Raw genomic sequence first — 12,706 nt, forward strand, 5'->3', positions numbered from 1 at the left:
CTTTTTATGCTCTTGCAACATGTTGCTATAAAATATAACAGATTTGTTCACGGTTGTATGTATCACCTAAAACTAAGCAAGATAGATATAGTGTTATATGTATATATAAATGATCAGGATACAAGAAAAGTTTAAATCCTGGTGACTGTGTGTCTGTCCGACCGTCCGTGCAAACTGTAAGTTAAGTTAAAACTTAGTACAAATGTGGGCTTACAATTTTTAAAAGTGGGCGTGGCCCGTCCTTTAATAGGTTTAGTGCACATATCTTCCTATTTTAACATTTTTAAATTTACAACGGTTTGCAAATGGATGAAACTGAATAATAACTCCGTCTCTGCCTCATATAATGGCAATGTCAAAAACTACACCAGAAACATTAAAATTTACCCTCGGAGATGCTTTAAGAAGACTTTAAAAAAGCCAACTCTGTCACTGTGTGAGATATATGTATATATAACTGAAATTAAAGGATAATTCTTTTCTGAGAATTGTATGTTTATATGTTAAAAATTGGTTAAATCGGTACAATACTTCTCTTAGCTTCCACATACCTTACAAAAAGATTTTCGAACTTCCAGGGGACTTTATACTGCAGATATCGGCCAACTTGTGAGTTATCTCTATGGAAATGAGAGAGCATGTTTTACTGAACGTTTTGTTAGTGTGTTGCATGTGCATGGTATGTAGTATTAACACATTGACAAAAATAGATAAAATCGGGTCAATATTTACTCCACCTCCCATATACTTCATATGATGATTTTTGTTTTTCAACAAACCTTATGTCGAATACTTGTATATTGCTCATATATATATATATATATATAACTTCCATAATTCGAAAATTTTTAACAGCAAGTTCTCTATAACTCGAAGTGAATTGGCAATAAAAGTCAAATTCCATAAAAATTTCTTTCCATAAATCGAAGTCTCTCTAACTCAAAGCTTATGTGGGGATTATGGTGATTCGAGATTGGGAAATTTAACTGTATATACATATATAATTGCTTGGATTCCTAACCTCTTAATGACGGTTTGTACCTTAAAGTATGTGATTCTTGCAAGTTGCAACTTAGCCCTTCCTTACTTTTTTTTATAATTACAAACATTTCTTATCTTTTATTATTTTGCCATCTTTGTCAAATTTTAATTTAGTTTTTAATTATTAGAAAATTTCACTATTCTTTGGTATGGAATTTCTGAAAAAATAGAGACACTTTATTATTATTAAAGTAAAACAAAGTTACTTATTACCACTACATTTGTATCGCATCTACTTTATTTGCTTAGAAAGTTGAGTATGATAAATGCAATTTGCTTGCTGCCACCGTTCCGTTTGCCATCCCAAACAACTTTCAACCTTTTACAAAAAAACAAATAAAACAGAAAACTCTGCAACTTTCACTCAAGTGTAATGCAATTTGATAGAGGAAACAAAAATTTACACTAAATATGCACACATAAATACATGCAAAGGACCCAGTACTATAATTGGAGGCTATGGGAGTGCGATCAAAAATACTTCTTTGTAATACTGTGATGAGCTGTTGGACCAATTTCAAGCAACACCGTGATTGGTAGTTTTTTGGCGATTCCGACTGAAAATTATGAGTCTTCCACAAAAGGAGCCTAGAAAATGGTGGATAATGTGACTAAGAAAATAATGTTTAAATAGTAATTTGCCTTCGTATTTCGATAATAAGAATATTCAAGAACAGATCGGAAGAGAATTATTATTATTTTTTGTAAGCTCTATTAATAAATAACGGAGAAAAGAATGGGAAGAATAAATATATATAGGGTTGTACGCTGAAATAAATAAACCACCAACTTTATATGAAATCTGATTACTTTTAGAGTACTCTCTGACTCACGTGGACTACTATTTTCATGTTCACATGGAGTACCCGCCATTTTTGCAGGGACATGACTTTATTTGAATCACATACATTTTATAGGGAGCATGCAAATAAGCAAACTCAATTGCCCGTATGCCATATATTTACATGTATGTGTTATAACTGTACGTTCTCCAATAGTTACGCATACGTCGCGCTGGCCGAACTATAGAGGAAGGAAGGAAGCACCAGCTGCACTGAAGTGTGCTGAATTGGCAGGCTGCTTTAGCATTCAAATGACCGGTTTACGGCGGCAGCACGGCAGTTGCAAATTGGCCAGCGAACGTGGCAGGCACGCAGCACAGACAAATAAACAGCGAACGAGTGCGTAAACGAGCATCGCCCAGCGACTAGTGGCCAATGCAAAGGCTAACATTTAAGGACCGTCCTGCGTGTTGGGGTGCTGTGGAGCAAAACAAATGCACAAATGGCCAATTGGAAGAGAAAAAACAGTGGAAAATGTTGAGAAATATAAAATCAAATGAAAAATGAAAACGAAAATGAAAACAGCATTAGTTGCGAACTAACAAAGCGTACACGACAAAATGGCAAATTAAGCAGCAACAAAATGGAGAAGAAAGCTAAAAATATACGCAAACAACAACAAATAAACAAACTGTGAACCTTTGAACCGAAAATTTACCTCCGAAACTAAAACAGAAGATGCTCGGCATGCATGCTTGCCTTTCAGAAGTACATAAATACTTACATATAGGCGGCATGCAGTTGTCTCAACGTCTGCTCTGCGCTGCAAACTTGCGAGCGAGTTGTGAAAAATATGCTCACACATGCTTACTTACGTGTGTGTGCGGAGGGTTTTGCGTTCGTGTTTGCTCAACCGCTAACGAAGCATAGCTAAGGAAATACAAATATGATAAATAAATTTAGAATTTGAAATAAAAATTCAAAGGAATACTATTAAATTAACTAAAATAGCCAGAAGATAAATGCGCAGGGAATACGAAAAGTTAAAGGCAAATAAATGAAAATTCAACAAAGAATGGAAATCGTTTTGCTGTATTGCAAGTATTTTAAATCGAATATCATATAAAATTTTGCAATATATCAGCATGCAATGGGAACATTTAGCTGGGAACTATTTAACAAATATGTTGCTTTGTTTGCAATTTTTTAATAACAAAAAAATAAACAAGAAAAACAGGTAACTTCGACTGCATTGAGACCATAATATCCTTCACAAGATTTTTGAACAAGAACTTGATTTCATTGGTCAGTTTGTATAACAGCTACATATATGCTGTACTCGTCCGATGTCGGCTGTTTTAACAAATGAACAACCTTTTCGAGAGAAAAGACCTTGTGAGAAATTTCCGATCGATACAGACAGCCGAGCAGACGGACTTGGCTACATCGACATAGCTCGCTGGTCATTTACATATAATTTTACGTCAGTATGTTTAGCGTATAAAATTGACAGGGGAGAAATATGACCTATGTAGGTCCACGAAAGCTCGACAAGATAAGTTGATTGCTTCGGTATGCCTTAAAGGTTTAGGCTAGTCTAGAGCTTAAAAAAGGCGTACTTTTCACAATTTATTCTAAGAATAATGTAAAAGGTAATGAAAATTTGTCTTGCAAAAAAATTGTTTATTGACCTGTAGATACAAAATGGCGGGTACCGGTGGGTCAATCTTCAAATTTCCTTCTCCAAGGCAGTTCATTATTAGCAGAGAAAATTTTAGAAAAAATGGTAGCAGTAATAACCACAATATCACACATAGTTTACAAGATAACGTTACTGTATAGGTACAGGTTAAAATTAGGTATGGAAACGCTTCGCACAACAGACAATGAGAAAGGAAAAAAATTACTAGTCTATCCACTGAATAAGGTATTTTACACCCTAAAGTGTACTTTTAGCTAAAAAAGGTTTAGATTTTTGAAGATCATAAACTGGTCTTACTATTCTTCTCGTAGAAGTTCTGTCTCTTCGCCAAATATTTTCAGTCTGTGCAATCTTTTATGCCAGTATTAAGGAATTCTAACATTTACTAAGCGCTTGACTGACGGGACCTGTTTTGGAGACCCTAATTCCGTTTTTTATAATGGATAATAAAATAAATAATTGATTATAGAAACCGAAATACAATATAAGCATAAAAATACTGCGACTCTTATAAAAATTCCAAAATTTAAATGATCGCAAAATATTTCATATTTTTTATTTTTTTCTATTGTATATAGGTTAGGTTTTGATGGCTGATCTAGAAATATCGCACATGGACTGCTACATATACATATGTGGCCATAGAAAGGAAGAACTCCTCTGTTCGAACTTTTAAATTGAAAAACTTTTAGTAGCCAATACAAATTTCCACAGGCATTTAATTTCACTAGATCGCTAGATCTATTGCGATCGATCTTGGTCCGAAAAGATTTACCCATGTTGGTCCAATGCTGGCCAAACTTCCGCGAAGTTCGGCTATCTAGTATTAGAACACAAGAGAATATGGGAGCACCGACCCGCTTCGATTCTACTGATATCGGTACCATACCAGTCATATCACAAAAAGGTTTGATGCTTTTGATGACGAGGTTAGGCACCCCTTGACCAACCCTGAACTCACTGTTAATGAGGTCATGGTAACTTCTTTAAAGGAGGAAACCTGTGATTTTTTTGAAATCGAAAATGCACAGACATTTTTGAAAACAAAAAAGTCCACCGTATATCTGCGATCAAAAAAAATCAAAAATTTACACAATGGCGGGGTTTAAAAATACAATAAAGTTATTTGAGATACAGGTTTTTTAAATTTTTATAGGTAATTTTAAATTTGTTATACCCTGAACAGGGTATACTAAGCTCAGCGCAAAGTTTTTCACACTCAGAGGCAACATCGGGGACCCTATAAAATGCATATATAAATGATCAGCATGATGAGCTGAGTGGATTTAGCCATATTTGTATATGTGTATGCAAAGCAAAGTTTCTAAGATATCGATCTGAAATTTTGCACATGTCCTTTTCTATCCAAGAAGATATCATTCATCAGAATCTCTTCCTTGCATGGAAAACTTTTTTATTTATGAGATATCTTCACAAAATTTTGCGTCGATTATCGCCCAAGCTAAAGGTATAATCTTCGAAGAAATTGTTCAGTTTGGACCAATATAGCATTTAACTGCCATAAAAACATAACGATCAAAATTAATATCAAACCAACCTTAATGATAATATTCTGTAACAATTTATGTTCTTTTCTACTTTTATAAATATAGATTGCATAGTTGAGCGGCTTTGAACAAGGGTGTTCATGATGGTATGTGATGGTGCAGACTGAGAAAGTAAATACTTAAAGGGAAATCTGTAACTGTTATGGCATTGTCATGTGGCTTTTACCCCTGAGATCCCACCTTTGGGAACAAGTTAGAAGTTAATGAAGTAAATATTATTGTAACTGTGCGGATAATTTTGAATACCCATAAATTGCACATGCTCTTCAATAATTCCAGTTCTTACTGACTTGACGTCGGTAGGTTTACTTATTTAATAATCGCTCGAGCGTAACTTAGTTTTATATGCTCATTTTGCGACTAGTCTAAATCTACTCAGCAGCATAAACAAGCTCTTCTCCATTCTGGTATGTTTAGTTTTCTCCAAGAATCTCAGACGCGCAATGCACTCCTGCAAGTCGGAATAGTTGTGTGCACATGGCTGCACATATCCTTCTGTACGAATTACTGCTGATACAATTTAGCAAATAACTTATTTGTATTTACGAAATAACTACTTGAACTTTCTCCAGCTTCTATGTTCAACTAAGTGATTCCATTCGAAATGCGACTGCATGCTCTCTACGTTGAACGTTTCATTTCATTAGCTCCGCAGTCGCACAGACATTTCATTTGGGTCAAAGCTAAGGGTGCATACATATTTGCAGCCAACAGCCAGCGAGTTGAGTGCCGATGATGCGTTTCCTTGCAAAATTGATATTTTATTTGCTAGTTTATGTGCATTGGGCACACCATACCCCGCCAGCGCTCTGGCTCCTGGCGCATTTGTAACTTTTTAGCTGGTTTTGGCCTCTGCACGCCTGCTGCCTCGAGAAGTTGCCGGCAAGGCCAAAAAGAGGTTTAACCTAATGTGTTGCAGTTGAATTGTTGGCAATGCTTTCCTGCTGATGCAGTTTTTGTCCGCCTCTTGCGGCGCTTCAGCTCCTCAGGCGTCTGGTACCGTCGGTCAACCGACCTCAACTGGGTTGCCTGCCATTGACGCTCAGGCTATTTGAAGCGCATGTTGAAGCGTTGAAATGCCAGCGCAAAAAATGTATGCACCTAAGCTTTCTCTGCTCGGCAAACGCCTGGAGGATTCAAAGTGAATTTAAATTTTAAATTTTCATACTAAATTTCCGTTCATGCTTCAATGCCCTTTGCAATACCTGTGTCACTGAGCACGTAAGTAGTAAATATAATTATGTTTCAAAATCTATTTGAGCGTTAAAAAAAAATATTTTAACTTTATATGTTTTTACTTTTTTGCCTATAAAAGTGTCGCCGTATCGTGAATGATTTCTCTCTGATTTCAAACGTTAATTGCATTTCCATGCAACATGTTTCGTGCATTTAATTACATTAAAGAGAATTCGTGCCATTGTAATGCGTAATTGGATATGGCAACTTTGCAAAGTACGGTTTCTGCATTTTGTGGTACGGAGAGGGAAAAAAGAAAATAGATTTTCATTTCATAAAAAAGTAATTATTACTCCATGAAAACTTGAGTCCAGGCGTTTCGTTTCAAAAGAAAAAATATCTTCATGTTTGGGTACAAAAGATTAGCGTTAGTGGGTAGTGAATCGAAAGGGCTATGCCAACTCGACAAAGAGACTGCACTTGCGATGTAACCTTTCGTAAAAAAATTTTTTTCGTTTCAAAGTAAACAGGTCTTTAAACAAAAAAAAAGGAAAACAGACCAAATGGTTTTTTTTTCAGCAAAATCAATTTATTTTATTCAAAATACTCTCGTTCTGCTTCAATACAGCTTTTTCACAGTCCAAAAGCATGTCGAAGGAGAGTTTTAGCTCCTTGGCCGGTACGGTCGATATGCATAATCGTCGTTTGAATGTTGGATTCTGAGCAATTTTTGGTGGTCAATTAATTTGTGCGGAACAAACCGTGCACACACCTTTCGTAAGCCCAAATGTTCGGTCAAAATGCGATAAATCGATCTTTTAGAGATGTTCAATTCCATTTCCATGAATTTCAATAATGATTTCGGCTAAATGTTTGATGAATTCACGCACAGTTTCGATGGAATTTCCGCTGAACATGGATTTTGATTGGCCCACATGTTCATCGATATTTATGTCCTCACGACCACTATGAAAACGTTGAAACCACTCATGCACTCTGCTACGGGATAGGCAATCATCGCCCTAAACTTGTCTCATCAATTGAAACGTTTTTTTTTACCAATTTTCAAACAAAATTTACTGTTGGCTCTTTGTTCGAAGCTCATTTTCGCACCGATAACACAAACATACTGACACTTAAAACACAATAACTTCACTTCCAATCAATTAAATGTCATGAAATTCTCACTGGGCAATCGATGAAGATAGCAGATTCTAACGCACCAGACGAGATATAAATGGCGCCACCAGGTGGCGCTTGATTCAAAAAATTCCGAGTTACTTTGGAACGCACCTTGTATATATTGGGGCGTCGAAAAAATATTTTCGTATTTCTAAACAAACTTCAACTTATTTTTTTATTTTTAAAATAATAATTAAATAAGCAAACATGTACCATTTTGGTCGACCACTTTTTGCCATTTTTCTTCTAGACACATTATTTCATCAGTGTAAATCGAAATTTCCATAACGGAAGCGAGCGAATCATTGTTGTCCTACACTACATAACTGATAGCATCGTCTCCGTAAACTTCAAAATTTTCACTGGTGGCTTACTTGGTATATATATAAAATAGGTTTAAGTACTTTTTTTCTATTTACAGCTTCATTATATTTTAATGAAGCGTAGTTGTTTTGGTTTCTAACCAACGAACTTTTCAAATATCCCAAAAACAACTGTGTGCTTTCTACTCATTGTCTATCCAGTGTTGCTTAAGTTTTTGTTAAAGAAGTTTGACCAAACAATGTGTATAGACTATTGTTATCCAGATATTACAAAAATGGGATTAAATTAGGCTGGGGTTGTGTCTATGTATTACACAGCAGTACTTTCCAGCAGAAATCCTGAATTTCGCTACAATAAAAAATTTCTCTTTAATTATTCACAAGTCAATCCGTTCTGTTTTCTTTCTCCTTATTGCTATTAAATCGACTAAGAAGTGGAGTAAACATTTAACATTAAACATTTGATATTATTTTAACACTGGATTGGTTTCACATTGCTAAAATGCAGTAACTGGAACTTTTTTATAAAATAGTTAATAGAAAATCCTCGCAGTAAATAAAGAATTATTATTAAGTACCTTAGACTATACATAGTGTGTGCGTAGCCACAATTATATTCAGGCCTTCTTTAAATATGTCGCCGCTAGATTCAAGCAATGGCTGTGTATTTGCATTTGCAGTTTTAAACCAAATTTTTCTCAATCTGTTGGATTTTAGTCTTCCACCCCTAGTGCCAGCATAGAAAAAGCCAAATTTAGTGGCTGACTTTGTTCCATCGTAAACCCAAAAAATTCTATTAGTTTCATTTTTTTCTGCCCATCAACCTTATATGTTTTCGGATCGTAAGTTCTATCCTATGCTAATATCAATTCACATGTTCTACGTATTAATGGCAGGGCTCTCTCATAAATGCCTTTGGCATAGGTGTTCGTCTGAAAAACTGCCAACCAAAGATTCTATGCAGAGTTTTGCCGCTTCGCTGCCGGGTTGTTTACAGAGCCGTAATTAATAAGTCAAACGTGTGTTAAAGACGTTGTCAAGCAGGTAAGCCTGTACATTACAGCAAAAACAACTACAATCAATGTTACAGGTATACATATATAAAGTTGAATAACAACAAGTCTATATGTATAGCAAACTAAAGCTTCGACACACCACATATGCTCCGGTTTGAGCTCAAAGAAGCTCATAGCCAACTATTGCTGTACATATTACATAATTATCCCTAGCAGTTACACCGCCGGCAAGAGTGTCCTCCGCAGCGTTCATTTGCGCTACATTTTGTAGTAAGTCTGTTGTTATTGTAGATTTGTTTGTTGGTTCGTTCGCTGATTGCTCTGCGGCTGCTTGCTGATAATTATCAGCTGTATCAACAACAAAAATCATGCTCATCATATCGGAAGGATAACAACATAAAGGCTTCACTAATCCTGCTGTTGTGCGGTGTGTTTACTATTGACGTGTAATTGAGCAGTGCGTGTAGTGGTGAGAGGACACGTATGAGCCGTAGCGACACATTTGCACGCTCTAGGATCATATAAGTATACAGAGAAATTAAACACGTGCGACAGTCCCGTAAGAAATATTACACACATCCTTTGTTAATGCCACTGTGTGTGTGTGTTTGTTCATATGTAATTATAAAGCTTATTGACAAATAAGCTTAACCAGGTAAAAGGATGAATGCGCATTGGAAAACTGGTTTGAATTAAGGAAGCCACGTTGTCAGCTGGTAAATTATCCAAACTTCATGAAACGCAGAATTAAATGCTTAACATTCTGCTAACGGTAGTGGAACCGCTTGAATTGATTGCCATTTCAAATTTATCATTCTTATGACACAAAGTTAGCACGAAGACTTTAGTGGCTGAAATGAGAAACCACTTTGGGTTTCAACTTTTTTAGCCCACTCCAAAAATAGGTTTCTGGAAGTTTGCAAAATAGATTTCCTCCTCATTTGATAGAAGAGTGACTTTTTGAAGTCTGCAAGAGAAAAGTGGCCGGAATCCAATATTGGATAAGGCGGTGAATAGGTACTTTCGGATTTTCCAATAGGGATGATATGTTTTCTAAGAGGAATTTCGATCATTTTTAATATCATCGGTCCGAACTTCTTTCGAAATGAAGCTGGTGACACCGTTACTTCCAATGGAGAGCGGTATTTATTGATGGCCGTAACTGGAAGAAGTTGATCTTGACAATATCTAGTTCCAACAATACTGCGCTACGTGCCACACAGCCCGTGCAAGAACCAAATTATTGCGAGAAATGTTTGGAGATTCGATTATTTCAAGAAATCTTGACATTGAATGACCTTAAGTTGACCTAGAAGTTGACTACTTCTTGTGGCGTATTTGAAGTCATTAGTTTATGTCAAGAAAGCAGACCCTTTGCAAGCTTTAGAGTCAATGTTGAACTTGCTGTTCATGGCATACGACTTAAATTTGTGGAAGCATTTGTTTCTTCGCCAAATTGCTTTTCCTATAGTGGATTCTGCCTTTCCTTTCTCGAGGTATTATGTATTAAACGTATGTGTTCTTCTGGTCTGGATCCATAGCACACCAGAGGATAGAGTTTAAGCGCTTAACATTGTTGTGATGAGATCTTAAGAGTTCAATTGTTACGCGAAGAAAGCACCCTTTACGCCGATAATTTTCTCGTTCGCAATATTTCTTTAAGGATGGGACCCACGCAATCTTTCGAGTTGCCTATTGTGTTAGCTGGCTGTCGCACCTTTAATAAGTGTCTGACAATACGAGATCTTTGACTATTGTCAAGTTAAATTCGGTGACAACCAGACTATGAATCCGATTGGGCTGATATTTCCACATTAGCCTCCGAGAATTCACTACCAAAGTTTACTGCCCATTTCTCTTGCGATAGGGACGCCATCGATCGCTAAGGCTTCATAAACCGGCATATTTATTGGTCCAACCTCCTATACATACAACTAGAAATAAGTTATACATATTATATATGAATGTTATTACAAGCAGAGGCCGCAAGGTCACTAAGTGCTTGCACATACCAACACTCTCTCTCACAAGAATGACAGCAGAGCGCGACAACCTCACCAGCTCACTGCCAACTAATATGGTTAATATTTTATCCAACTAACAGTAAAAATTACTTCAAATGACAGTGTGATGTTAAGTTTTAGGACATGCAGCGATGTTGGGCAGCAAAAGATCTAGAACTCTGCCAAGTAGCAGGCATAATAAAGTAACTACGAAATATGAGGCAAGCTGTCGCTGGGTCAGCAGCTGATTTATTTATTACTCCAAGGAATCGCCGGTTGAAGAAAGTCGTTGTTATGCATGAGTGAGGGGCAGCAGAAACTACAACAGAAAATGAATTAAGTGAAGCAGAAAGTTGAAGGAAAATGGTTTGTGCTGCGCTGTTTAAGTTACCTCCCAAGTTATATTAAATTCGTATAAAGTAAATTAATAAATTCCCAACTGTTGGTACCAAAGTTCGATTATTCTCAAGTATCGTAAGAACGTCCGATTCATTTCTGCCACTAAATTCAGTTATTCAAGCTTGAATATACGAACCGTCGATTTCGTATCCCTTAGTAGGATATATTAAGTGTTTCTCGGGGTTTGTACTATCCAGAAAGAAACGTCTAATATCAATATAATGGATCGGCATAACGAGCTGAGTGGATTAGCCATGTCCGTTGTCCTTCTGTATGTACGCAAACTATTCCTTCAAATTTTGCTAAAGATATGTCAAAGAAGCTACTCATTTGTCGAACCGCCGACATTAGAGAACTATAGTGTATAGCTTCTATACAAACTGAATAATCTAACTCAAGTGCTTTTGTGGTAAACCTGTTTATGTGTATGTTAACTTCATGAAATTTGATTTGGTTAGCAACAGCACTCCAGTCGTTTCTCTGTTTCCGCCGGCGGGAACTGCGTCGAATACTTTCTGTGCTGGCGTGTTTTCGTACATTCGGACGACTTGACCTAGCTAGCGTAGTCGCTATCTTTTGATTCGCGGAACTATGTCAATGTCGTCATCGTACAGCTCATCGTTCCATGGAATGCGATATTCGCCGTGGCCAACGCGGAAAGAACCAAAAATCTTTCGCAGAGCTTTTCTTTCGAAAACTTGTAACGTCGACTTATCAATTATTACCATCGTCCATGCCTCTGCACCATATAGCAGGACGGGAATAATGAGTGACTCATAGAGTTTTGTTTTTTTTCCGTTGTGACTATTTACTTGAAAACTGGAGATATTTCGACTTGCCCTCGTTCACCACTAGACCCATTTCGAACGGCTCGGAGAGATCCTGACGGAGCTTCTGGTGTTGCTCAGATCAGACTACTGTAGCATACAAGTGCCATAAAACTGACCGATCAAACTGTATGGGCAACTTTTTCTTTTGTCAAGGTGTTTTCACGAAATTTGGGCATATATTATTATTAACCACTACAGGTTTCGAACAGACTATTCAGATCGAGTCGCTACAGTATATAACATAGCTGACATACAAACCAAATTCTTGTTATTCTACAAATACAAAGATGCCAATATGCAACTGTGAAGAGCATATGGCTTCGGTGCAGCCGAAGTAAACGTGTTTTCTGTTTTTATAATTTGCAATAGACACGTGTGCAGATCAGCAACATAATCAGAGTTTTAGAGAGAATAATGAAGGCATGATTTGACAATCTTTTTATTCGAAGCAGAGACTATAATGTACATTAAGACAAAAACTAGATATTGTTCTATCTTTTCCGAGAAATCCTTATGTAAAAGAAATTTACTTGAACTATAATTGAGTAAGTGTTTTCTATTCCCGGTCTACGCCAGTAAAGAAGAAGACGATGTTACTATGATCTCATATTTCGGTTCGGATATTTTTCGTTCTGTTTATTCTTCTATTCATTGTGCTGTGAAAGCAGATACTATAAGTGTGAA

Source organism: Bactrocera dorsalis, chromosome 3 (assembly GCF_023373825.1).
Source record: "Bactrocera dorsalis isolate Fly_Bdor chromosome 3, ASM2337382v1, whole genome shotgun sequence".
NCBI lineage: Eukaryota > Metazoa > Arthropoda > Insecta > Diptera > Tephritidae > Bactrocera > Bactrocera dorsalis.